Source organism: Natator depressus, chromosome 2, assembly GCF_965152275.1.
Source record: "Natator depressus isolate rNatDep1 chromosome 2, rNatDep2.hap1, whole genome shotgun sequence".
Lineage (NCBI taxonomy): Eukaryota > Metazoa > Chordata > Testudines > Cheloniidae > Natator > Natator depressus.
Window position 1 is genome coordinate 251,475,688 of NC_134235.1, and position 27,556 is coordinate 251,503,243.

The 27,556-nt window shown below is 47.6% G+C and overlaps 1 long non-coding RNA gene across 1 annotated transcript in view; it reads right to left on the minus strand.

The window, feature by feature from the left end:
* Positions 1-27,556, minus strand: part of LOC141981805 (uncharacterized) — a 128,621-nt gene that overhangs the window by 13,411 nt on the left and 87,654 nt on the right. The window contains exon 3 of the long non-coding RNA XR_012637927.1: positions 21,506-21,535. This is a non-coding gene — a long non-coding RNA (uncharacterized LOC141981805). The remainder of the gene's footprint in view (positions 1-21,505; positions 21,536-27,556) is intronic.

Consider the following 27,556-nt stretch of genomic DNA (forward strand, 5'->3'; position numbering starts at 1 on the left):
GAGAATCATATATATCTCGCCGCTCATTGTAGAAGGGTTTGCTGGAGTGGCAATTCAGAAGACGGGTCCCTGATGCGTAAGGCATGTATGGACTTTGGATAAGTAACCACAGCAAAGGTACGAGAGCAGCACAATTTGCATTAATATGGATTTCTGTCTGTTGGCAGGGATGCTGTCACCCAGCTGACAGGACAGAACAGACTGAGATCCACAACTGCTTGCTATCTGCAGGCACAGGAAATTGCTCATGTAGCCTTCTTCATTGCTCCAGCAGAAGGGGAATCCCCTGAGGTTCCTGTCAACACGGCCTGAGTGAAAACTCCTTCCTGACACCACACTTCTCTCTAATGCAAGCAAGTGAGAATCACTGTAGTTACTCAGCCAAGGATGGAAAGTTTTCTTCCTTTTTCTGAATCCTGCTAAGCTTTAGGACTCAATACTATCTTGTTGCAATGAGTTCCACAGGCTAAACGTGAATTATGTGAAAAATTAATTGTCTTTATCGGTTCTGAATTTGCTGTTCTCCATTTTTTATCTTCTTGATTTTGCATCATGAGCAAGATGAATAGAAGTGCACCATCTACCTCCTCTCTATTATTCACTAATTTTATATACTACTATCAGGTCCATCTCAGTCATCTCTCTAAGACAAATAATTCCAGTTTTTCTCCATCTTCAGCTGGGCTTTCTCGTAAGATCTCTCATTGAAGCTCTGATCCTCCTGAGTCCTGAGATCCAAAAGCCATCTTCTATTCTACAAATTACTAATACTTGTATTACTTACTGTAATTAATTACCACTGTATCACTAAAGATGTGCATGGCACTTTACAAAAGCAGACAAAGTCCCTGCTGCTGCAGAGTTTGCAATGCAAATTAAGAAAAGGGCAAGAGGAGATGAAGTCAGAACGTGGTGCTGTGGTCCAATGTCTAGAGCACTCAACTAGGAGTCCAGAAGTCCCTCTTGCTCTGCCACTGACCCACTGTTGGCCATGGGTAAGTCTCTGTGTCTCTGTTTCCTCTCCCACCCTTTGTTTCATCTTGCCTAGCACACCCTTAGAGCAGGGATTGTTTAAGCAGTGCGTACCACACTCCGGTGCAATTGTAATATAAATTATGTGCTCACTCAGAGAGTAATGCACATCCCTCTGGTTTGGATTTTTCAGTGAGAGGACAGTTGTTTAAGCACCTCCTGGCAGAAACAGGTTTCAAGAAGCAACTTGAAGTTGGAAAAGCTCTGATCGTGGCAGCCAGGGTCCAGAAAAGATTTCATGGAGCCTCATCTCTTAGCTTGGACAATAATACCTAGCTCTTATATCCTGCTTTTCTTCAATAGATTGCAAAGCACTTTACAAAGGAGGTCAGTATCAACATCCCCATTTTACAGATGGGGAAACTGAGGCACAGAGCAGTGACTCAACTTGCCCAAGGTCACCCAGCAGCCTAGTGGCCAACCCCAAAAATAGAACCCAGCCCTCCTTAGTTCCAGACCAGGGCACTAACCATTAGGCCACATACTCCCTTGCAACATATTCCTTAGGGCTAGAGATACTGATGATCTATTTATTTCATTATAGGCTATTGCCAGCATAAGGACAGTATCATTTCCTGGTTTGTTTATGCTGCTGCTAATCAGCAACACGTGTTGTGTTTGGCATTGTATCAGTAGGTATCTGCCATCTTCAGCTGGCACTTTTTAGGCAGAGTCCAGCTCCATGAAGCTACTCACTCTGTAACATCCCTCTTATAGTCTCTATTTTAGAAAGACACTCAGCAACCTCCTGTGTCCACAAATAAAACAAAACCTAAACAGCATTTCAAATCAAGTTAATCCAAGTTCAGCACGGGGCCATTTTTATTCAGATGCTTGTGGAGTGGGTGTTACCTTTTCTGGATTGTAAGAGATGGTTCTGAGATGGGTTGTGTGGTGCTGCATAGCTGGAAAAAAACCCACAGAGCAGAGTAGATGTTTGCACTAAGAAGCACTGCAAATCCACATCACACAGGTAAGACTGTGTTTCAAAGCCCTCCTTCAGTGAGAGGTCAGAGCAGTCAGCCCACAGGTGCGAATTTTCTTCTGTCTGGGTGGCTGCTTCACCCCCACTCCGCCCTGAGGCCCCACCCCACTCCATCCCTTCCCCCAGGGCCCCACCCTTGCCCCGTCTCTTTCCGCCTCTGCTCCAGCCTTTCCCCTAAGGATCCAACCCCACCCTGCCTCTTCTTGACCCCACTCTGCCCCCGCCCTCAGCGCCTCCCGCCCGCCACTGAACAGCTGATGGGTGGGGCCCGCAGAGCAACTGATGGTTGGGAATCGGTGGGGCCCGCTGAACAGCTGATCGGCAGGTAGGTGCTGAGCCATGGAGTCGGCGCTTATGATTCAGGAGGTACTTGGCACCACAACACTCAGGGCTTGTCTACATGGCCCTGCAATTTGGATGATGGCGCTGTGAATTGCAGAGTGCACCAAAGTGCTGCACTGTAACGGTGCTATTAACATGAACTAGAAGGCACCTCCTTTGTCTTAATGCAGGCCAGTTGGAAGAGGATTATGTTAAGGTGAACTGGTTGCCTTTTAGTTTACACCAGCAGCATCCACCCAGGGAAATTACAGCACTTCGGTGTGCGCTGTAATTCACACCCTGTAGCCCGCACTGCAGCACAGTGTAGACACAGCCTCGGTTCTAAACTGCCCTCCAGTTCCTGAGTGGTGAGAATCACTCTGATATGCTGGTCATGTATGGATAAATCAGCGAGTGATGGTGCCCTCTGCCGGGGAAGCTCAGAGAATAAAGGGCAACCAATTTAGCAAGTTCTCACATTCCAGAGGTCTATGCTCTTTGAGCTGAAAGCGGTGTGTGCTAGTCCCAGCTCTCTAGTTGTGTGTGTAATCTATATAATAATGTAATGAAAAACTGAGTTAAAAGAACATCAAGGTTGCAAATGCAAGCACTTAAAAGTTAGGATTGGGCATGCCAGAATTAAGGTTACCTGGGCAACCTTAATGCAGTCCCCTTGTGCATATATATTGTGATGCAATCTTACCAAACCTAACATCACATAAGAGGGCTGTAGCATAGCCAGAAACAGAACTGAGCTCTGGGTCTCAGTCCATTGCCTTACACACAGAGACCTCTCTCTTTCTTGCACCTCTTCATCTCACTGTCCCTCCTGTGCCCTGAATGAGGCTGGAGTTCTGTACAAAGTCCATATGTGATCACGTCTTTAAAGATTATCATAATGCATAAACACAAGGGTGAACTCAAGTTTCACAGGCAGCAGCCTTAAGTCTGGCATTTCCAAACTCCTGAGTACTTAACTTTGCAACCATAACATTCTATTATCATTGTTTTTTGTAAGGCATTTCCTAGGTTTTTAAAAAAGCAAACTGTAAAAACCAGAAATCCCATCATATGGAGCAATACGGAACACACACACAGCAATAGATCATGAGCAAAGTCTGAACTTGGGACTTTTAGATCTACAGCACAGATCTCTACCACTTAAATTAAAGGAGTAACTGCTAGCAGTAGTAGGCTACTATCTTCAGTGTGAAATAATCACAAGAGAGCTGCAATATATGCTCTGCCAGTGGTTTACACAGCTACTTGCTAGACAGCAGAGGAATGTTGGAAATCAGGTTTTCTGGGTTCAGTTCCTGGCTCTGGAAAGAAGTATCATCTAGCAGTTACAGGGGTAAGTGGTTACACAGGATGCAAGGCAGTGGAGAGTCAAGCCCATTGCATCTTGCTGACAGCTCATGAAATTTGTAACTCATCTCTGCCTCCCTACCTGCTCACACAGCGCCTCCATTCCTTACCCCGGAGCTCCCCACAACTGGCGGCCCCTCTCACTTGTGCTGCCCCTTCTGTCTCAAACTCCCTCTCTCCCTCCACATCAGTCCCCATCTTTAGGGCTCACTTCCCATCACATCCTTCTTGTTCAACGTGAAGCCATGGCTGATCTTAAACTACGGCCCCATGCCCAGCTGCAGTGTAATTAGTCAAGAGGATACCTGCAGCTTTCAATGTAAGGGGCTTTTCCTCTCCTCTACGCCACCTTCATACATCAATTTGCCCCTTACTACCTGAACCCAGCTCCATAAAGCCACCTTCCTTCAGTTCTGCCAGTCACCTTCTGTAAACCATTTAGCGATGCTTTCTACAGCAGATACTCTCCAGATAAAACTGCATGCTATTCCATTGCGCCTGCCTTGGCAGCAGGAAAAGCAACGCCGCCCTGCTCCGACTGTTAGGGTGTTTTATTTTCCCCATACAAAAAGCCTCCCAGACGGCTCCATTTCACAGCCAGCGTGTCCATTTCTATGGCTTTGGGAGGGTCTGTTTGGAAGCACCCTACTGGGCCGGCAGTGAGAGGGGCCAGCACGGTCAGAATGGCAGACACGGCACGGTTCAGTAGGATCTGGGAACCTGACCAACAACGCGGGCTGCGGTAGTTAGCGAGAGGCCTCAGTCCCGGGAGAACAAAAGTCAGAACGTGGAGGAGGGGGTAGAGAAGACAGAAAAGGATGAGAAATCAGAAGAGGCACCCACCCAGCATGTCCCAACCATTAACGCCCCCCCCCACATATTAATGGGAAAAGACTTCCTCTGGCTTTTTGAGGGCTGCATATTTAAGAGAGGTACCTATTCAGTTGGTCCCAATCAAGCATCACTGGGCCACCACTCCAGCTTCTGCAGAATGTGCATAATATTCAGGCAAGCTGCTCTCCACTCCAGTTACCTTCTGCGGGTTTAATAGCAGACATGTTCTCTAGCCACCCTCATCACGAGCCATTGTCCGCACTAAGTGAGGTGTAAAGGGGCCGCATCATTCCACCTAGGGGCTCCCCCAGGCAACATATGCTGCTGCACTGGCAGCTCCAGCATCCCTAAGGTGGGGCACCATGGGCTGTCCTGTGTCCAGCTAGTTCTTCCAGCTGGGGGTAGGGTCAGGGGGAGCATAGCTCTTCTCCCCCACCCCCGTTCACTCTCATTCGATACAGGCGACAGAACACTAGCAGGGATCAGCATCTGCCCCTGGAACCAGGGAAGAAGCCTCTTTATGGCCTTTGTTCCCATTTCATACTGGCCTACTGGGGGTGGCTAAGATTTGTTCTGTTGGCTTGCCCCAGAAACTATAATCCTACTGGTTCCTCACAGCTAAGGGAGCTGTCCTTTTGGCTCAGCTAGTCAAGGCCTGTGTTTTTGCTGCCAAAGGTCTCAGGTTCAAACCTCACAGATGACTAATTCACAGCACAAGTCCAGACACAATCAAGCCCTACATTCGCCCAGGGCCAGTTGGGAACAGGAAGGGTGACCTGCTAGAACTTTTGCATCCCTCACTTCTCAGGGTCTGAGTCTCGAGGAGTAGACATCTCTGCATCGAGGACGTGACATGCTGTCTCCAAGCACTGTGCTGACATATACTTCCTCTCCTCGTAGGTGTGAGTTCAAAAGAAACTAGCCTTGCTGACTCACAAGGTCCAACATGCCTTGTTATCCACCAGCTCCAGATGAGTCATCACCATGGGGGAGTAACATCCAGCATCTGCAGTGCATATTTATGGCATCAGCTGTGTCAGCAGGGAGGTTGTTTGTAGGGAGTAACTATGGACAGAGGAAAGCTGGCAAGCACTGAGAGACTAGGGATGGGGGGAAATACCTCACCCCCGCAGCCTCCAAACGCCCCCCGCCCCATTGCTGGAATCCACCCTTTTGCTCGATGAAAATATTTGAATATGGCTTTTCCTGTTCATTGTGTTTTCCAGCCAGGACTAGAATGGCTGAAATACCAGAATACTCTTGTGGTGTTGCCGGCTGCAGATCCTCTAAGGAAGCAGGATTCCAGGTCGGATTGCAAACCTAAGGGGCCAATTCCTCAGCTGTTTAAACCAGAATGGTTCCACTGAAGTCTGCAAAGCTATGCCTGTTTACACGCGCCGAGGATTACCATTTATGCTTATTTACACCCACTGAGGCTCTGGCCACTAAGAGCTCTGCATAAGCATCTGGGGCTGAGTTTAGCACTTCTGAGCTGCAAAGCAATTTTTTGCCACTCTTTTCACCCAACACAACTGAGTTTCACCACTGTGATCACAGCACAATGCCCAGGGCTGGGCTCAGGAGTCTGGGCAAGATTAGTGGGACGATCTTTTGGGATACACCCCAAAATTTAACCGAGTCATTTTATATGAAAGTTATCTGTGTGCTGGGGTTGGGGGGTGATATTTGGGCCTAGCCAGCTTCCTACTGCAGAAACAGAGCCCAGATTCAGCATCTTTTAACTCCAGCAGTTGGGTTTCTATTGTTAAGGCTGCCTTTGCAAGGAACAAGGGCAAGAAATGGGCTCTTTTTAAATGAAAGTTTATCTGAAGTGTTCATTAATAGTTTATAAAGGATTAGTAAATGATTAATAGATATTTTAATTAATGGTTAATCAATTGTTATAGAGTCCTTTAGGTCAATAACTGATAACTATCTATAAAACCTCCCACTGATAGGCTTCTAACTGTCACTAAGACATTCTGCTCAGGCCTATAACATCTATTCATCATTTATCAACCCTTTATAAACTATTTATGAATGTGGCTAGTTTCCCTTTACGCAGCTGTTCCCCCAACTCAGAGGGGCCATAAGCTGGGAGCTTCATAGGGTCCAGAGGTAGAACCTGCTCTGAACCTTTGAGGTTTGTCCATGTCACCAGCAGGGACTTCCCAGCTAATCAAAGAGAAGTGCAGTTGTGCTGGTCGTGGCTTCAGTTACGCTGTGCCAAGATTGGGCGGTGAAGCAGAAAAGAGCCTCGTTTTCACAGCTCGGGAAAAACCATGCTACCAGCATGGAAGCTTGCCAGAAGTGGATGCAAGGTCTGTCTCCTCTGACCCCACTATAGAGCAAAACTGCCAGCTTCCGCTATGGTAAAATTCACCTGAAGTCATTCTTTTGGCGATGGTCATTTATAAAGTCACATAGCATACCTAAAGAAGCAAAATAGCATGAGGTGCACGGTGAGTTTACTCAGTATTTCTCTTCCCATAGGCATTGTCTTCAACACTAAAAACGGTGCCTATTTTACCTCAGTGCAGCTAACACATGGGAGCTATCCTGAGGTAAAAAACACAGTGAAGGCAAGGCACTTTGGTTTTATCATGAGGAAAACTAGGCAAGGTCAGCACTATACCCACACCTGGGGTTGTCCTTGCCTAGTTTGTCTCACAGGAGAACTAAAGTACTTCGTTTCCCTTTGGTTTTATCACAAGATAGTGCCTGCCCATTAGTTACCCTGTGGTAAAAAAAAGACACCATTTTTAGCAGTGCAGCAAAGCCCCCGCTGGTCTTCACTAGACCTTTTTTACCTTGAGTTAACTGATAGCCAGTTAACTCTAGGTACTTAGCATGTTCATTAAGACCAGCATGGACACTCCCCAGACATTTGATCTAGAAGCGATCAGCATACTGTTTCCTGAAGTTTGGGAGTGTTTGGATCTATGGTTTGGACCCATCATAGAAATACAGGCCAGCAAAAAAATGTTGATCTAGATCAGGACTTGAATTCACTATAGTTTGGGGTGTATTTAGATCTGGGCTTTTCTTCAGGACCATCTCTAATTTGCATCTTTTGTGATGCAGTAACTTAATATGCCCAAAAAATAGAGAAAATTCACTGCAAAGCAGAATTTTATGCAGATTTGGCAGGGAAATGGAATGAAGGGTTTATTCAGAGTTCTTACCTATGACAAGATAGGTGATTAGCAACATTCAAATAACCAGGGTAGATTAGCGCGCCAATGGATAACTTCAGAGGTGGCTTGGTGTAATTTTGAGATGCCAAGAGCAAGCGATTGAAGTGGGCACTGATTTACAATGTGGTCCATAGTTTTTGACTGCTGTCCACAGTCACATTCTGCATTGTCTCTCATAGTCCAGAGGTAAGAGGTGACAGCATCTGCCATACAGTATTCTAAAATAGTTCCATCTGGACCATTGTTTTTGGAGTAGGTTGATGCCTGGACATTCTTTTGAGAGGTCAGCAACCAAGTGTTTGTTTGGGACACAAACATTATCCCAGAATTCTTTCCAATGTGATTCAGGACTGAATGAGGATGCTTTAGGAATCATAGAATCATAGAATATCAGGGTTGGAAGGGACCCCAGAAGGTCATCTAGTCCAACCCCCTGCTCGAAGCAGGACCAATTCCCAGTTAAATCATCCCAGCCAGGGCTTTGTCAAGCCTGACCTTAAAAACCTCTAAGGAAGGAGATTCTACCACCTCCCTAGGTAACGCATTCCAGTGTTTCACCACCCTCTTAGTGAAAAAGTTTTTCCTAATATCCAATCTAAACCTCCCCCATTGCAACTTGAGACCATTACTCCTCGTTCTGTCATCTGCTACCATTGAGAACAGTCTAGAGCCATCCTCTTTGGAACCCCCTTTCAGGTAGTTGAAAGCAGCTATCAAATCCCCCCTCATTCTTCTCTTCTGCAGACTAAACAATCCCAGCTCCCTCAGCCTCTCCTCATAAGTCATGTGCTCTAGACCCCTAATCATTTTTGTTGCCCTTCGCTGGACTCTCTCCAATTTATCCACATCCTTCTTGTAGTGTGGGGCCCAAAACTGGACACAGTACTCCAGATGAGGCCTCACCAGTGTCGAATAGAGGGGAACGATCACGTCCCTCGATCTGCTCGCTATGCCCCTACTTATACATCCCAAAATGCCATTGGCCTTCTTGGCAACAAGGGCACACTGCTGACTCATATCCAGCTTCTCGTCCACTGTCACCCCTAGGTCCTTTTCCGCAGAACTGCTGCCTAGCCATTCGGTCCCTAGTCTGTAGCGGTGCATTGGATTCTTCCATCCTAAGTGTAGGACCCTGCACTTATCCTTATTGAACCTCATCAGATTTCTTTTGGCCCAATCCTCCAATTTGTCTAGGTCCTTCTGTATCCTATCCCTCCCCTCCAGCGTATCTACCACTCCTCCCAGTTTAGTATCATCCGCAAATTTGCTGAGAGTGCAATCCACACCATCCTCCAGATCATTTATGAAGATATTGAACAAAACCGGCCCCAGGACTGACCCCTGGGGCACTCCACTTGACACCGGCTGCCAACTAGACATGGAGCCATTGATCACTACCCGTTGAGCCCGACAATCTAGCCAGCTTTCTACCCACCTTATAGTGCATTCATCCAGCCCATACTTCCTTAACTTGCTGACAAGAATACTGTGGGAGACCGTGTCAAAAGCTTTGCTAAAGTCAAGAAACAATACATCCACTGCTTTCCCTTCATCCACAGAACCAGTAATCTCATCATAAAAGGCGATTAGATTAGTCAGGCATGACCTTCCCTTGGTGAATCCATGCTGACTGTTCCTGATCACTTTCCTCTCATGTAAGTGCTTCAGGATTGATTCTTTGAGGACCTGCTCCATGATTTTTCCAGGGACTGAGGTGAGGCTGACTGGCCTGTAGTTCCCAGGATCCTCCTTCTTCCCTTTTTTAAAGATTGGCACTACATTAGCCTTTTTCCAGTCATCCAGCTTTAGCCCAATCCCAAAAAGGCTTGCGAGATTCCATATGTGTCTTTGGAAGGTGATGGAGGTCTTCATGAACTGGTAAGTTGAAGCTGGCCATGGTTTGATTTGACTCCCAAACTGCGTGCATATTGTCACTCTGGATTTTGGGTGGGGATATATGTGCCAGAGTGGGCAACCTTTGAACACATGTTGATTTCAATATTCCAGTTATAGTTCTTATCGTAGCGTGAAGCTGCACATCCAGGGATTTGGTATGTGAGCTGCCTGCCCAGACCAGTGCACAATATTTAGCAGTCAAGTATACCAGAGCTAGCGTCACCGTATCAAGTGTGTATGCCTCTGCACCGCATGTGTTGCCTGTAAATTTTCAAATGAGATTAGTGCTGGCTTTTACCTTCCAGATGAGCTTTAAAAGTGAAGCTTGTGTCCAAAGTTACATCCAGATACTTCAGGTGAGGCTCAGTTCTGATCTGCTGACTGCAAAAGGTGACATTGAATCAGGAGTGGTGGAAGGTCCCTAAAAGGGGCGGAGGCCACTAGTGCCCCATTATCTTGCAAGTTGTGGAGAGGAGTGATATTGGATGATATCTGGTGGCATCATGCTTGAGAAGGGCAACAACTATCCCCTAATGGCAACTTTTTGCGATCTTCCCATCTAATGTATGGCAGCGAATAGGTCTGCCACCCGTCTGCCCCCCAAAAGAGCTTGCCCTGAACCTTCTGGCAAGTCAGTTTTCGTCTTTGTATTATGGAGAAGATGAGGCAACAGCACTGGCTGTCACTTTCGGTTGACAGTGTTTTACAAAGACAGTAGCTCCAAGCTTATGGAGGAGTGCCCAGGCTTTGCAACTGGAATAAGTCAAGCCAAGACCCTCTACTGTCTTTTTCCCTCTCTCCAGGCAGGCAGAGTTCAATGACTATTAGTGCTTTTGCTGGGTCAGGATCACCGTTCTTCTCAAACTCTTTGAAGAATGCTTCTGTCTCCAGTTGCCAACAAGGTGTACAAACCTTGCCATAGCCACGGGGAGTGTATTTCACAGCAGCTTTGTTTAGATGGTGAACAAAGCAGTCATAATTTTCTGGGGCAGGCTTGATACGGTGTATCTTGTCTTCAGCTTCTACAGTCCATGCAGCCCAGTTTTCTCTGCAGAAATTCCAGCCTGGTTTTGGTGTTGATTCAATCAGCGGAACTCCACAGTCGACAGGCAGACTAATGGAAGTTTCCAAGCACAGTCGGCCAGGCTTGCAGAGGAAAACCACTATTGTCAGGTCACAGAGCTGCAGGTAGTGCTCAGTGTGCTATCTGGCTGGGTGAAAAGTCCCTCATTGTTTGGGGTCGAAAAGAAGGTGGACATTTACGAATGAAGCTCAGTCTGTGACCTGATCACCAGCTGCATCGTTTCTGTGATAGCCCCATTGTGAGTGGTGGCTATTCAAGTCACCAAGATGCACAGCTGGTGGGAAAAAATGGTAACGTAGACTTTGGCCATTCAAAATTTGGAGGTTTGTTGACATTTATTATGGTCAGTTGTCAGATTCTTATTGCAGCAACAGAGATTACCAGGGCTGTGGATTCTTCCAGGACTGAGCCATCTTTAAGACTATGTATGATATCTGTGGTGAGACCATATTTCACATTGTTCACCATGGCAGTAAGTTCACAGCTATGAGTTTTGTATGATACAGCTTGCTCATGATCTGATGCATGAGTTTTTTGTAGAGCAAGCACATCAATTTCATTCCCCTTGGAGCTCTCGAAAGATAGTTACACTTTGCATGTGACAGACTTTCCACATTAAGTTGGTACCCATGTCCATCTGGTCCCACAGGTCTTCCATGCTGGCCCCAACAAAGGTTTGCAACAGATTTTGCATTGCCAATCATACCAGGAGATCAGCAAATCGATATCTGGTAGCCTTTTGATGACATTCATTGTGTTAATCAATAACATGTAACCAGAATGCCACATGAAGGCTGTTGTCTTGCTCGCTTATTCTGTACACTGTACACACGGGCATGTTTTTTAGAAATAAGAGATGGACTCAATTGTTTGCAGAGGCACGAAAGAAGGAGCTGAGATTTAACTTAGGCCTGGTGTACACTAGAGGGGGGATCGAGCTAAGATACGCAACTTCAGCTACATGAATAGCGTAGCTGAGTTGACGTACTTAGATCTACTTACTGCGGTGTCTTCACTGCGGTAAGTCGATGGTTGACCCTCCCCCGTCAACTCCGCCTGCGCCTCTCGCTCCAGTGGAGTACCGGCGTGGATGGGAGAGTGCTAGGCGGTCAATTTATCGCCTCTAGAGTAGATGCAATAAATCGACCCCTGCTGGATCAATCACTGCCCGTCAATCCAGCCCGTAGTATAGACAAGCCCTATTAAAGCAAACCTCAGGAGAGGATGGAATTAGTCTCTGGTTGAGCCAAATGTTTCCCTCTCAAAAAAACAAATGAATCAAAGCCATGCTAATTTGGTCAAATCACCCAGACACGTGCCAGCATCACTAGTTTCCCTTGGTTTTATGCCACTTCGGGAGACCCATGCAGCTCTCTCCCTAACTGAGAGGAAAGCATCCTGAAGGGGCTGCCTTTGTAGAGATTCCCAAGTGGGGTTAGACGAACAATTTATTGCTCGTCAGCTTCAGAAGCGCTCCACGCACCAAGGGCTCGACTTGGATTTCAGTTACATGTGTGCACGTTGTGAAGACACTTGATTCTCTACTACGTGGCACCTTGGGTAGCCCATTTGCTCCTGGGCAGCCCATTCGCCCCTGTGCAAAGTGTGTGCAAAATGCCATCAAATCAGAATTCCCCTCTCACGCCAGCGGCAGCATTTAAGACCCACATGGCAAAGACCTGCATTCAGATCTTGCTCCCCGTTTTGCCCCACACTGGTAGCACAAAGCAGGCCGAAATATGTTTAATTAGCTCCCCCAGGATTCTCCCAGGGTAGCAAATCCCCAGATGGCATAGAACTGGTATAGTAGCTCCTACGTTACCCTATCTCTGATCCCCAGCATAGAGGCATGGCTAGGGAGTGGCTACACCTGGCAGATCCTCAGTTGTCGTAATGACCTCTTGGGGGCTATTACCAGCTGAAGCACCTTAGAGCAGCCTTGAAACGGTTCTCATGTCATGCCTTAGGGTTAGACTGGTACTGGGCTGCCCCATGAACAGTAGGGTTGCCAACCGTCCCAGTTTCACCAGGAGTCCCCCGGGATCATGCGCTACCTCCTGGAGGCTACCAAGCCAATCCGGGAGATTTTTGGCTGCTAGAAGTCCAGCAGCGGGGGTAAGGCAGGCTCCCTGCCTGCCCTGGCCCCACACTGCTCCCAGAAGTGGCCAGCACATCCCTGAGGCCTCTGGGGAGGCAGGGGCTCCACACGCTGCCTGCATCCTGAGCACTGACTCCCCAGCTCCCATTGGCCAGGAACTGCGGCTAATGGGATCTGCGGGGCCGTTGCCTGCAGGCAGGGGCAGCTTGCAGAGCCCCCGCCCCTCCCCCCAGGTGCTGCAGGGACATGCTGGCCCCTTCCGGGAGTGGCATGAGGAGGGGGCAGCATGCGGAGCCCCCTAGCCTGGCTTACCTCTGGCGGCTCCCAGTCCATGGCAGGCTCCACCCATGCAGCTCCCACTGGCCGCAGGAACTGCGGCCAATGGGCACTGCGGAGTCGGTACTCAGGGCGTGGGCTGCGAGTGGAGATCCCTGCCTCCCCACAGGGACCAGACATGCCAGCTGCTTCTGGGAGCAGTGTGGGGCCAAGGCAGGCAGTAAGCCACTGACTGGGAACTGCCCAAGCTAAGTGGTGCCCAGCAAGAGCTCACACCCCTCACCCCCTCCTACACCCCAAACCCCTCCCCCAGCCCTGAGCCCCCTCCACCACCCAAACTCCCTCCCAGAGCTTGCACCCAAACCCCCTCCTGCTCCCGAACCCCCTGCCCCAGGCTCAGCCCGGAGCCCCCGCCCACGCTCAGAATCCCTCAGACCCAGCCCAGAGCCCACACCCCTTCCCGCACCCAAAACCTCTGCCCCAGCCCAGTGAAAGTGAGTGAGGGTGGGGGAGGGCGAGCAACGGAAGGAGGAGGGATGGAGTGAGCAGGGCAGGGCCTTGGAGAAGGGGTGCAGCAGGGGCGGGGCCACAGGGAGCAGGCAGGGCTGGGGTAGGGCAAGGGTGTTTGGGCTTGTGTGTTTAGACAGTTGACAACCCTAATCAACAGAGATACCTGAAAGTGGCTTAAACCCGTCTTCACTCCCACCTCCTCTCCCACGCTGCACTGAGCACAAAAGGGCCAGTCCCAGGGATCTGGCCTCCTATCGCTCGCTTGCTCTGGGGGAGTCACATCCTCCTTTTCTACCTCGACTGTTTTGTCCAAGTCACACACTTCTTAGCAAATTTAAACTACAGCCAAAACGTTGGAATTTGATGGGGACAGTGGGTGAGAACACCCAAACGTGGTGAGACGTGCCAGAAGACGCCTGATGAACCCAGCTGGTTAATATGATGCGTTTAGCTTTGTAACCTTTGTTTTCTGGGTCCTGGCCCTTTAAAAATGTAAGGACTGCTCTCGGCAGAGACAGGTGTCCCTTTTGTCCTCACTGCAGCGCAGACTGTCAGAGGCTACGCATGCACACACACACACTGTGCTCTCCCCATGGAGACCTCACTTTTGTTTGTGCTTCTCTTCCTGAATTTAAAAAGAAAGTCATTCAGACTGAGTGTATATGGTTCTGGTGTACAGACACGCCACCTTTAGGACCTCCTTTGCAGATCTCATCTGAAAGACTGATCTCTAGCAGCACTGGAGACCCCTGCCACAGCATCACCCTTGGGCGTCAGCGCAGTATCGACTGTCCTACTCTAAGGAGTGCCACTTTCTGAGTCACCCGTACCACTCCCTGCAGACCCGAGGGTTTCCCTTGGGTTGCCTCCCAGCCAGGTACCGACCAACCCAACCTCGCTTTGCCATGGAATCTCATGCCAAAGGTGGGGTGACCGAAGGCTACAGAACGTGAAACTTCAATTGATAATTGCTTCCTTAATGAGTTAGGAACACAGGCAGACCCCTCCATTAAAAGTCAATGGGGAGCTACCCTGGGGAAATTCACTATTCACATCAGTTTACCACCTCACCCGGTATCCGAGATGAAAAGGTCATTTTGCTATTTAGTGTATTATGTGGATACCGAGGGCAAGAATCATTTCATCACTGTAGCTGGCCCCACATCCAGCCTCCACCAGCTCCTATGTAATAAGCAACAATGAGGTAGGGGACAGGGATTCTCTGCTGGTGGCCTGATTTACAGGGTTTAGATCTCCCCTCCCCAAGGAGTGTAGACTCAGAGGCCAGCCAGTGCCTCTGGGCATGTAGAAACAAATACACCATCACATGATCTGGGAACTGCCTAAGTGGACTCTGCAAGCTCCTGGGGATTTTGAGTTCCCCAGAAGCCCTCTTTATAGGCTCCTCCATTAGTAACAACCGCCTGGATGGATCCGTAAGCCCATTCTCCCCTGAGGTAAGAGATGAACTCTCCTCTGCCCTAGCTTCACTGTAGCTCCCACACCTCCCATGTACCTCTTTCTGGGGGCGCTGGGACACTGTGTTGGATGGTGCACCATGACCCCCTTTGGGGGTGCAGAGACCCAGCACAGAATTCCCACCCAGGCTTCCAAATGTCTCAGGTGACAGGCCTTCAAAATGACTCTTGGAACGGGGAACCGGCTGACTCGCCTGGGGCATGGGCGGCCTATCAGGTTTCAATCATAGGCTCAGACAAGTTGGAGATGGGAAACCAGCTAGATCATCAATTCTTGCAAGTACAGGATTTCTCCCCTCCCCCATCCCACAAGTGGGGATGTTTCAGTTACTTAACTAATGCTACGCTTGACCTTACACGACTGCGGAGTGGGGGGTTGGGAAACTGAGGCGGGAGCTGTCTGGGAAGCAGAGTAGTCTAGGGGCTAGGACAGTGGATTGGGAGTGCTAGTCCTAGCTCTCTCACTGACCTCCTGTGTGACTTGGGTGAGTCACTGTATCTCGGTGCCTCTCTTTCTCCTTGTCTGTGTAGAATGTAAGTGCTTCGGGGAAGGGACTGTCTCTTACTAAGAATGTGTACAGCGCCTAGCCCAACAGGGTGCTGATCTTGATTGGAGACTCTAGGAAAAACTGCAACAAACAAAGAAATAGGAAGCAATAAGAGATGCTTCACGGAGGAGCTGCTTTCACAGCGACTTTCAAATCTTGTGGGATTTTGCAGCCCATCAGAGCACCTCTGGGAGCAGCATGCCCCTCAGGTCCATTGCCAGTAAAAAGGGGAAGTGGTCACTCAGCTGTGGGAAAGTTTTGCAAAGGTTTCTGAATCTGGAGGGCTCTGACTCAGCACACTAGGGGAAGAAGGGGCCAGCTGATCTGCGTTCCCCACATAGGCTTCATTAGCATCAGTAAACTGCACGGAAGCTGGGAAGTCCTAGATATTCTGACAGCATCACAGATAGGCCAGGCAGGGTCTGGAGCTCCCACAGCCAGGGAGTTCATGGAAACGACCCTGCCCCCGCAGAGGAAAGCAAAGGCAGGGGTTTTCCGCCGCAATTAACCCACTCCGACAGTGAAGAGTGGTGCAGAGACTGAGCCAAGAGGGCAGCTGGGAGAGAGAAGGGGAAAGGGATGCAGTGTTTGCAGAGGAGGAAACACTCTGCAGGAGGGTGGGTTGGCTGCCAGGGCCGCCTTGTGCTGTAGCGCAGGGAAGCAATGACTCGGGAGCTGCCCAGCACGGCCGAGGGACTGAAACCACCCAGCGTGGAGCATAAGGTCCCCTCCTCACACGTCCTGCTGGGCTCCACATCCCAGGGAAGAGCCAGGGCAGGAGGGCACCTGGAACATCAGTGTGGTGGGCAGTGCCGACACCTGGCTGCACAGGCTTGCATCACCACTTGCCAGGCTCTGTAGGCTGGGATCTGCTATCTGGGGCTCCCTACGTGTGGAGGAGAGTCAGATACGGCCCTCGGTTACCCCTGTGCAGAGCCCCACTGACTTCAATTAATTGGCCTCTTGTGGATAAATCATGTTCTGTCTCATAGGGGCAACTTCAGTGCTAGCAGTGGGGTCCCCCCGGATTCAGAGCCATTTCCCTGAGTGCAGTAGGCCATCTCCTGTGTGCAGAGGCCCTTGCTCAAAGCTTCTCTGTGTTCAGTGCATAGAACCGTGGCCGGCTCTGAGGCACCACCGTAACAAACAGGATTAATAGTTGTAACAGAGCCAGCCCTGTGTGTGTACGGAGATCTAGGACCCTGGGGAAGCCAGGCTTCGGCCTGGGGTGCTGTGTGTCCAGCAGCAACACTGGACAATGGCAGATCAGGTTTCTCGCTTGGTCTCTCACAGGCCCAGCAAGGAGGTTGCTTTCCCTCAGGCAGAGAACCACGGGGTGTTGGCTTCAGAGGCGGTCCCACTGGCTTCCAAAGCCCTGCTCCTAGGAGCCAAGAGGCTGTGGCAACAGGCCCTGAAACGGCCCACACCCTGCCCAGCACAGCGAGCCAACTCCTGCGGGCTCCCAGAAGCAACGCCTTGGCCCAGGTCTGCAGAGAGCATGGAAAGGCAGCCCCTGCTCCACAGGGCAGGCCAGAGGAGCTGGGAAGAAGCCTAGCACATTGTCCGCCCCGGAGACGCGGCTCCGCAGGCGTTCCACTCAGGTCAGCCCCGTCCTCCTTCCACTGCAAACATGGCTTCTCCTCTCTCAGTCTGCTACCATCTCAGTCTCTCCTGGCTCTCCCGGCTGTCAGAGCCAGTCCTCCGAGCTGCTGGGAACAGACACTGGACCAGCTCATCAGCTGGCACAAATCAGCCTAGCTCCATTCCTGACCCCTGCCCACCAACTTCACACTTCATATATAAATCACTTGATTTGCATGGAGCTATGCCATTTATGCCAGCACCGGATCTGTCCTTCCATGGTTAAATATGAGCCATTTCCCTCTAGTTCTTATAAATCGACTGTAGTATTCTGCAGTAGTCACCCACAATGCTGTAGTAAGGCTATTGTAAGCACCATTAATCAGGACCGTTGCTGGAGTACTTTATAGAGTGTGGAGCTGATTGGCATGAATTGGCAATGAGATTTTTTTCTGGCATGGTACAGAGCTGGAATTCCGGCACGGTCATAAATTTCAATACAAATCCTGCGAAGAAGGCTATTTTTATAGCAGTTAGGGGCCCCATTTCCTCCTCTTTCTGGGCAACACACAATACTCCTCTTTCCAGGGCTTCAGCTATCGAAGCATTTATAAGTAGCAGCACTATGCTTGCCCCTTTGCCAGGATGCAGCAGACTTTGGGGCTGCGAAGTAGGTCAGGTTCCCAAAGAGAGAAAAATCAGTGAGAGAGACTAACGATATTTGTGAGTGTCATTGGTCTGCAAAATGGACACAGGTCCTGGAGTCAAATCTGGATCCAAATCATCCCCAAATTTGGTGCCGGGGTGAAGATGGGCATGGGCAGATGAAGTGTTTAGGACTATTTCGAGTGGAAAGATGTAAAAAATAAAACTCTGTTTTGGTGTAAACTGAGGTGAAAGCTGAGTTTCCATCAAAATTCTGACATCAAACAGCCTGAAACCCATCTGGTCCAATGGACAAGCTGTGTAACTGCTCCTCCTGCTGGTGTATGTGCTGCACCACATAACTCTGGACAACAGCCCAGTGGATGCTCTAGGTTAAAGTTTTAGGTGGGGAACATAGGAACAGCCATACCAGAGCAGCCAGAAGTCTATCTAGGCCAGTACCCAGTGTCCCATCTCTAGTCGTGGCCAGTACTCAATGCTTCAGAGGAGAGTGGAAGAAATCCTCATAGTGTTTCTTTGTGTTCCCTCCCGCCCTGGATTCTCTTCATTCTATTCACTGCTGTCTCACCCTATACTTAAAATGTAAGCTCTCAATAGAGATAATATTCTTGTTCTGTGTTTGTACAGCACCTAGCACAATGGGGCTCTGGTCCTCAACTGGGGATTATGTGTTATTACGATATGCATCTTCTCATTCATAAGTGGACAAATATGGAATAACTTGGTAATTTCTCCCCAACTCCTGTCAGTGAGAGATTGGACCATTAAGGCTTATATCTTATTTCCCCCCTATCTAGAGTCTCTGTAGATGGTCTCACTATCCATAGTAGTGTCTAACCCTTTTCTGAATTGCCACTAGCCTTCCAGGGCACTTTTGACCAAAAGCAACCCTACCCCAGAGAGATTTCCCACAAAAACTCCCTCAGAACTACCTGGCCTCAACGTTGTATCATCTCCAGCCCCAAATCGTAAATCAGCCCAGGTTCACTTCCGTGCCTCGTGACACTCAGCAAACCCTTTAAGAGATGTGGGCTATATTTTAAGTTTGCAATAAAACACGTAGCCAGGTGGTTTTGGGGTATGTGGCAACGTTTCACACAGCTGGAGATTTCCAAGACTCGTGCAGATTACAACAGTCAAATAGGTCACGCACTCATATTCTGGACCTAAACTGCCTGACAGTCATCTGCTAGTGAGATAATCCAGTCTTTTTGCAACCTCAAGATCCACAGCTGGTCAATTTACTTCCTAATACCCACTTCCATCTGCATCACAGGGTGCATCAGTCACCGCTGGTCTGGAGCCTCCTTCTGGTTGCTCTGGGGATTTGCTCTTGAGGTCGACACCCCACCATTACTCTGTCTCTCAAAGAATCATAGAATATCAGGGTTGGAAGGGACCTCAGGAGGTCATCTAGTCCAACCCCCTGCTCAAAGCAGGACCAATCCCCAACTAAATCAAATCTAAACTAAATCTCCTTCTGGTCTGCAGCTCTACTGTCGCTCCAAGAGCCTCAGCCTCTCCTTCATGACTTAGACATCCAGCTAGGTGACACAGCAGTCCCCCTTCCGGGGTACAGTCCATCAGCAGTCCTAGGCAGTCCTCCCTTTCACTGCCTCAGTTCTATGCCATGCCCTCTGTGGCTGGTAGGGGAACCTAGGCCAGCCCTTTTCTCCTGGTTCCAGTCCAGGGACCCTCAGCTCAGCAGTTCTGAGCTTCCTCTCTGCCCTCCCTGCTCCTTCCCTGGACTGCTTCTTACCACTCTGGTTCCCCCTCTCTCTCTGGGTGCACCAGCTCCAAGAACCTTCTTCCCAAGGAGTGACTGCTGCCTGCCTTCCTGCAGCCTTTCCCAGAAGCCTCTCTCTGTTTCCAGCTACCTGGCTTTATAGGCCCTGCCTGTTCCGGCAAAGGTGGGTCTGCTCACAGTCACTTAGTTCCCTGCTCCTACGCTCCTCCAGGTGCACCCTGTGAAGTTAACTGGCCTGCGTGCAGCCTTAATCCCTTCCAAACCTGTGTGGGGTGGCCACCCCATCACACCCTGTTTTAAGAGAGGCTCAAGCTACAAAGTTTGGATTGGAGCATTACCGAAATAGGGATCAGTCATGTAGTTCTGATCCAGTCTGAATCCACCCTTCCCCCGCAAATCCAGGGGAGTTTGTATCCAGTGATTTTGTTTGGTCCAAATCTCCTTTTTAATATATATTATTAATGGAACCACAATTTAAATGGTCATGGTCCTGATTTTACTTCTTATTCCCTAAATATGATAAAAAAGGGTCTTCTGGAAATAAAAGGGAAAATTATACACCAGCTAAAAATGAGTTCTGAATCTCACCATCCGTGGAAAACAACCAGTATTCCCATCCAGTGGGGTCTGCTGATGCTACCACTGATGTTAATGGGAAGTTTGCCATTGACTTCTACAGACGAGAAGACCCTGACTACTATACAAAACAATCAGTTTGGCTGATAACTGAAATACTTTGCAAAGTGAAATAATCCCAGATCTTGTTTCCAAGAACTCCTGGTTAGATGGACAGCCTTGGCGGGGGCTGGCGTATGTAACTCAGGTTTGGGGAAAGGCCCACTGAGACAGACTGTGTTTCAGAGATGAAAGGTTTTAGTTTGGAAGTGGACAGCAGGGAAGGCCTTGCTGCTTCAGAGCCCCCTGCTGCCTGGTACTGGAAACAGCAGCAGTGTCGACTCAAAAGGAATTTCTAACACTCTTTTTCCTGGCATCCCAGTCGCAGGTAAGGAAGTGACAGGATGGCTTTAGCTGTTGACATGAGATGAAGATGTGGAACCGTCAGCAGGTACAGCCAGCAGCAAGAACTCATCATAAATACAGGGCACCAGGAACACGCCTAGACATTGTAAGAGAACAATTGGATGCGTCACAGATCGGGCGCTTTACCAATGCCTAGTCAGACAAATTCTCAGCGCATGCAAATACAGATGTTGAGCCAATTCTCAGCCTTACTGAAAAAGTAGCCTTCATAGCACTAGAGAAAAGTAGTGTCAGGGACACGACTGGGGTGTGGGCAATCAGGTCTAATGGTCCGAGCCATGAGAGTGGCCAAGGCTGGAGGTTATAGCAGAGCTGAGCTGGAGTCCAGAATCAGGACCACGGGACACCTGGGGGCACACTCAAGTAGTAGCTAGCTCCACCCTTCCACCAGTCAGGAAGTGCAATCAATCAGGCAGCCCTTGCCAGGATCAGCTGTGCCCCCACATGTTGCTAGGAGACTGACTCTGCTGCAGCTGGCTCCCTGAGAAGTTGTTTCACAGACATATGGGATATGGGCCTGGGATTCGGGCCTTTGAACGCAATTCTTGGCAATTATATAGCACTTTACCCCCAAAGACCTAAGGCTTTACAAAAGTGGCTGCAAATCATTACCCTCATTTTACAGGTGGGGAAACTGAGGCACACAGCGAGCTGAAGGTCACACAGGAGATCAACAGAAAAGGCTAGAATAAAACCCACATCATGTGGCTTCCTCGCCAGTGCCCTGTGTAGTGAATCAAATGGACTATCCTACTTGCAACATCAGTCCCTGTTGCAGGCCCAAGCTTTTCAAAAACACACTTTTTGCTGAAAAACTCTTTTTTGTAAAATGAAAATTCTTACCAGAAGTGTGCCAGGTTCCTTCAATTTAACCTGAAAATGAAAATGTTTTGACTATTCACTCCCTCCTTCTTCCAAGAGGAGAAAAGGGAACCAACCCCTCCCCGCCAAACCCCCCTCCACACATTTTCAAGTACACAAAAATTGTTCCTGTTCATAAGTTTCAGACCTAAACTGGAAAACTTGTAACATATTTACAACCATAAAATCTGTGCCCATTTTTCAACCACCCATCTCTGTTGCCAGCCCTGGAGGAAATGGGTCAATGGAATGCAGTAGTGTCAGGCTATTCTACTTCAGGCAAGCAAAATTTTGAGGAGTAAAGAAATCTAGAGAGGAGGGTTGAATAAGGAAAGATTAAAATCCAATAGGGTAGAAGAAGATGGAACGTCCTATGAGGCAGTATAATTAGATTGCAGTTTCACCAGGGACTTTCAGCAATCTGAGGTTTTAAGAAGTAAGACTCCTGGTAGTTTACATGGAAGAAGAGGCAGCAGATCAAACAAAAAATTATAGGCTACAAATATGCTATGATAAAGGAACTATATCGAGGACAAAGGGAATGGATTTGAGAGGGGAAAACTGAATCTGAACAAGAAGAACATCCTGACAGAGGTTTACACTGAGCCTGTCTCTCCCAAGGGAAATGCAGCGGACTGATCAATTGATGTATTTAAAAACTAAATTAGACCCCAAAGTGGTTAATTTACAACAGGAAAATCCTGCAGTAGCAATGGGGGGGGGAAAGACACCCAATAGATTTCCCCCTCTTTAGATTTCATTATTAGCATCCCGTGATACCAAGGCCCAGGTCCTCCAACAACCTTGCCAAAGTCTTCCAAGCTTAAAGATCACAAGAAGGACCTGATTTGCGGTGTCTGGAAAGGAATGCTGGTATTTTTTACCCAGTGCTGGATACAGGGAGGCCCTTGGTTCTATTTCAGGTCTTTAGGAGCGACCATGATATCATCATCATTCCTATTTTTATTATGTTCAGAACAAGCAGAAAACAATCCTTTATAAGAAATACCATTTCAAACCTTTCCCAAGGCCATCATCATCCCCTGGAAGAACAGTGCAAGGCGCACACTATCATTGTACAGCAAACATCACTTTTCAAACTACTCTTTTGTTGTTTCAGAAAAAAGCACAGTGCTACGGGAGCACTAATTGTCATGACATTTCATATGCTAGTCTGAGGGAACGCACTTTATACTTTATTGGCTTGTGTTCAACTTTTAATTATTCGCTTTTTCCTCTTGTAAATTTCAACATGCTCCCATTGTACAATGATGGGACCCTCTCGTAGCTAATTAACACCTATACACACTGTGGATGGTAGCCAAAGACTCATATATCCTAACGGATAATAAAATGTCTCCCTTATTTCAAAGGAGATACATTTGCATCTGGTTAGGGTTATACGTTTATTTTAAAAAGTCTCTTTTTTTTCCCCATCACTGCGATTAGAAATTAATTCTTGCCCATTTTTCTAAAGCAACAAAAAATGTAACACGTTATTTTACGTGTCTCAAAGTCAAGCTAAAACGAGTAACCACTTAGCCCCATGCAGATGGGATAGATACACCCCCAGCCAAGTTGGAAGAGGTTAGCCATTTAAATGATCATGTTAAACAAGACAAAGTATGGCTAATATTGATCATAATCCCACACAAAGGAGCTGTGAATTGGGAAGGGGAATCAAGTTAACCCTGTGTGTGTATTGTTTAACTTGGTAGGTTAGGTTATGCCTTTTCGAAGGTAGCTATTTTTCTTGTAGCTCATGTATTTCTAAACTGATTTTCTTTTTGATACACATAACGTTTGCAGCTAGACACACATATTGTATAGGAGGTTCTCCTGCAAATGATACCAATCTTGGCATTCCTTTCACAACTCAGACCTTTTTTCTGGCTGCCTGTGACAACCTCATAAAGGGCCCAATCCAAAGCCTATTGAAGTCAATGGAAAGTCTTTGCTTCAGATCAGACCCTAAGCATTCATTCTTGCTGCCATTGAATGCTGGTGGCAAAATTCCCATTGACTGCAATGGGAGAAGGGTCAGGATCATCCATAACATCCCCCCAAAAATGTGTGCAAAAATGATATCCTACTAGAAAAGACCATTCACCGGGTCCATCCAGGACTCAAACCTCAATTTCACCACTGTCATCCTGATCCTAGGGGCCAGATCCTCAGGTGCACCTGAGCAGTGCTCAGCACACCAGATCAAGAAAGGACAAAGGTGGCTAAGGAGTAGTTCATCCCCAGTGCATATTAGAGTAACCTCAAAGCTGCTCTAAATTGCCCAGGCAATAGGAGCTGTTCCACTGACCCAGGAACACCAGACCACAGTATGATCCCACCATGCCCCCTCCACTAGATAGGGCAGAGCAGGTGGCATAGAGCTGATTGCATCTGCTTTACATCACCTGGGGATTCCCCACTGCAAATTATTTAAACCATCTTTTCATCTTTTTTGCACTGGCAGAGCAGCCCAAAGGGTCTGCCCTTTGATTCAACTCCAAAGTCTCTTTTGTTTCCCACATCCTCCAGGTCCTTTAACCTTCCACCTTGAAACCATCCTCCTCATTCACTGTTATCCTGACCAAGCTGCCAAAACTCTTGTTCGTATGGGGTGCATCTACACTGCAATTAAACACCCACAGCTGGCCGGTGTCAGCTGACTCAGGCTTGTGGAGCTTGGCCTGCAGAACTGTAAACTTGCAGTGTAGATATTTGGGCTTGGGCTGGAGCCCGAGCTCTAGACCCTCCCCCCTTGCGGAGGTTGTGGGGTCCCAGAACCCCAGCGTCTACACTGCAATTTTATAGCCTGCAGCCTGAGCCCTGCAACCCTGAGTCAGCTGACATGGGCCAGCCATGGGTATTTAGTTGCAGTGTAGACTTACCCCCAGTCCCCTCTCATCTTGAACAGAACAGTTGTCCCCTGTTGTGCCCCAAACTGGAAACCCTCCAGATGTCTCTTCAGCCAAAGACAGTAGCAGGGAGAGTACATTTAAATCCAGGGATAATCTTGTTCACTTCAGGATCCATTACAAAGTCCTTCTATCCAGTCTTTGGGAACCTGAGCCAAAACCCACTGAAGTCAATGGGATATTTAGGATAACACTGCATAATGCACAAGTAAACCTGCTGTATGAATAATGAAACCTCAGAATGGAAGGGCTTGTAGCAGTACTTGGGCTAGTCAGTCTTTGCTAAGAAGAGTGCAGGTGAGAAAGTATGCAAGTTAGAGAGGGACACTACCCATGACTAAAATACAGCCGCTGAAGGAACTGGCTAGCTCGAGGATTTGCAATGCTCTGACTATAAAGTCTTTCACTTAGTCACCAGTTCAGATGCAGCCCAGGATGGGAGAGAATTAAAGCTGATTACACAGTGGTTGTTTAGTGGCCTACAAAATATAACGCTGGTGCTTCTGATTCTGCTTATGTGATGGCTACCATCTTGGATGACACACCAGAGATCGAACTGGGGAACCTCCAGAGCTAAAAGCATCAGTTGCTACCATTGAGCCTCTTGGTTAGCTTTAACAGGCTCCTGCCCTCTGGGGATCAGGCACAGAAGGAGGCCAGTAACACATGTTCACCAGTGAGTTACACTTATGGTGCCACGCCGTAAAAACCCCTGTTGCAAACAGCACTGATGTTCACTATCTCAGCTGAGACAGAAAGGCTGAATAGGCCTGTACAATGAGTTAGTCTTTGTACACAAGAGGAGGTCCTGGGCAGATCAGGGTTGAGGAACAGTAGTGGAGAAGGTTGCACTGCAGCTACATCTGTCCTCTCTCTGATTAGAAGATTTCCATCTCCAAGACCACCAATCCAATCCATTACACAACCATAACTAAGTAAAAGTTCGGCCACCTCTGGAGTGAAGCACAGTCGCTGTTTCACAGAGCACAACAAACAGTTTGGAGCAAGAAATGAAGAGCACCATATCCAATTTATATGAAAACAATTTCTGATTGTGTGTGCTCTCATGTGCTCTGTGTGTGTGTCCATCCGTGTCAATGTCCATGTTCTCTAAAACAGCAGAAGTTATTTGTAACAAATAGTTTGTTCAGTGAATTTCCCCTCTTTTTCTGTTTGCAAATTACCGGGTTGTCTTACTAATTTCTCAAATTCATTCTTTTGACAAAATTATTCACCAGATAATTTCTGTGCATAATTTGGGTCTGAAGACTGTTCACAAGCGCTTCAAAACTGGAGCTAATGACTGGAGACTGGTATCATTAGGAGTGAATGTTGCCTTAGTTTAGGATTTCCTTGCTCTTTCAGTGTTTGCATTGCTGTGAGGAAATATACTTGAGCAACTTTTCATGTAAGTTTTTTGTCTGATCGAAAAAGAATAATTTAAATATCTACAGACAGACACAAATGAATACACACCACTGTGCATTTTTAAGGCACACATACACCCTGTAGAAGTTTTAGTTACAGCTGCATAGTTACTATTGAGTTGTATACTTAATACACACACTCACGGTGAATACTATATATTATAGGATATGTTTACATAATTGTATATGTAATACATATAATTAGCACAGAGAAGAGAGGTGTGTTTGCATGCATGCAAGCATCTATGTATACATAAATATTAGAGATGAAGCAAATCTACAAAAATCAGGGTTGAGTCAAAACTCTGGACTACCTTCTGGCTTTATGCATATTTATGATAATCTGGACACTAAAATCAGTGACAGTGACTACTACTTGGTTGTAGGTACAGTATCAGGTTTCCTTTTATGACCTTGCACCCGTTGTGGAAATGTACTGCATTAGCTCAGATCGTTAGTTTATTGTTGACATTTCTGAGATAATCTAAGGATGAATAATGCAAAAAGCTACTTGTCTGAAAAGTGAAGGGGAGAAAAAAATCACCAAGGTAAAGTACAGCATGTCCAGTAGATTCCAGTCCCTTGGCTGCCTGCCCAATGACTTTCCTGAGTTGAGTTCTCCTAGCAACCAGTCCCCAGCCACTTGAATTTTTATGTACCACTATGTCTGTAGTGATGTCACGGTTTCCATAGCTACTATCAGCTGGAGGAACTACGACACTTATGCTGCCAAGTAACTGAGAAAAACTGACCTGACTGAAATATTTCAGGCAACTATCGGAGATGTTTGTTATTCAGCTCACACGCCTGCACTACACAGTACATGCGGCAATGCTTTTTGCTGATGGAGTCATTCTTCATCAGTGCATGGGCTGCTTTGCACTCACAACTGAAGGCAGACACTTCTGCTGTACCAAAGCAGCTGCTGCAGCATTCATTCTTACCTAAATGCTTCACTTTAGAAATTAAATATTGTTATTAATTAAAATCCCCATCCCACACACTGCCTGGCCCCGTCCAGTTAGAACATGCTTGTGCAAGATGAGAGACAATCCATTTGTCATTCGGTGACAACTTTTGGCATCTGGAATGAAGCATTTCAAGAAGAGAAGGCTTTGATCCCATTCATAACACTGTATTAAAATAATTGCTAGCTAGTCCGAGATTGCGTGCTTTTCCAAAGAGTGCGCATCGCGATTGCAAAAGGTTGGACGGAACCTTTGGTGTGGAAGCCAGTTGGGAGGATACTAGTTTGGTTTAGTGATTAGGTTTTAAGCTGTGGCTTTGTTAACAAAGAGTAGGGGAGATGTAAGAAGATGGTCCAATCATGTTTCTCCTGCCCACAAATGGCATGGAACAAACATACAATGTGTTTACAGTATTGCAACAGATATTTTCGCTTGCAGCTGCTTTTCTGCTCATTGAGTATCTTAGAGATGTACTAAGTACTTTCTATTTCCTAAATGGAGAAAATTCTAGGTCCTCCTCTTACAGTAGGTGTTTATCTCCACAAAACTAAAACAGATATAGAGACACAGTTCTTTCCATTGGGTAAGCATTCTGTGGGTGAAATCCTGCTCCCGTGGAAGTCAATAGCAAACCTACCACTGACTTTAGTGGGATCAGGATTTCACCCAAAAAAATCCACGTTTTTACCCCATTCCAGTTCTCCTCTCCAGAGTGTGTCACAC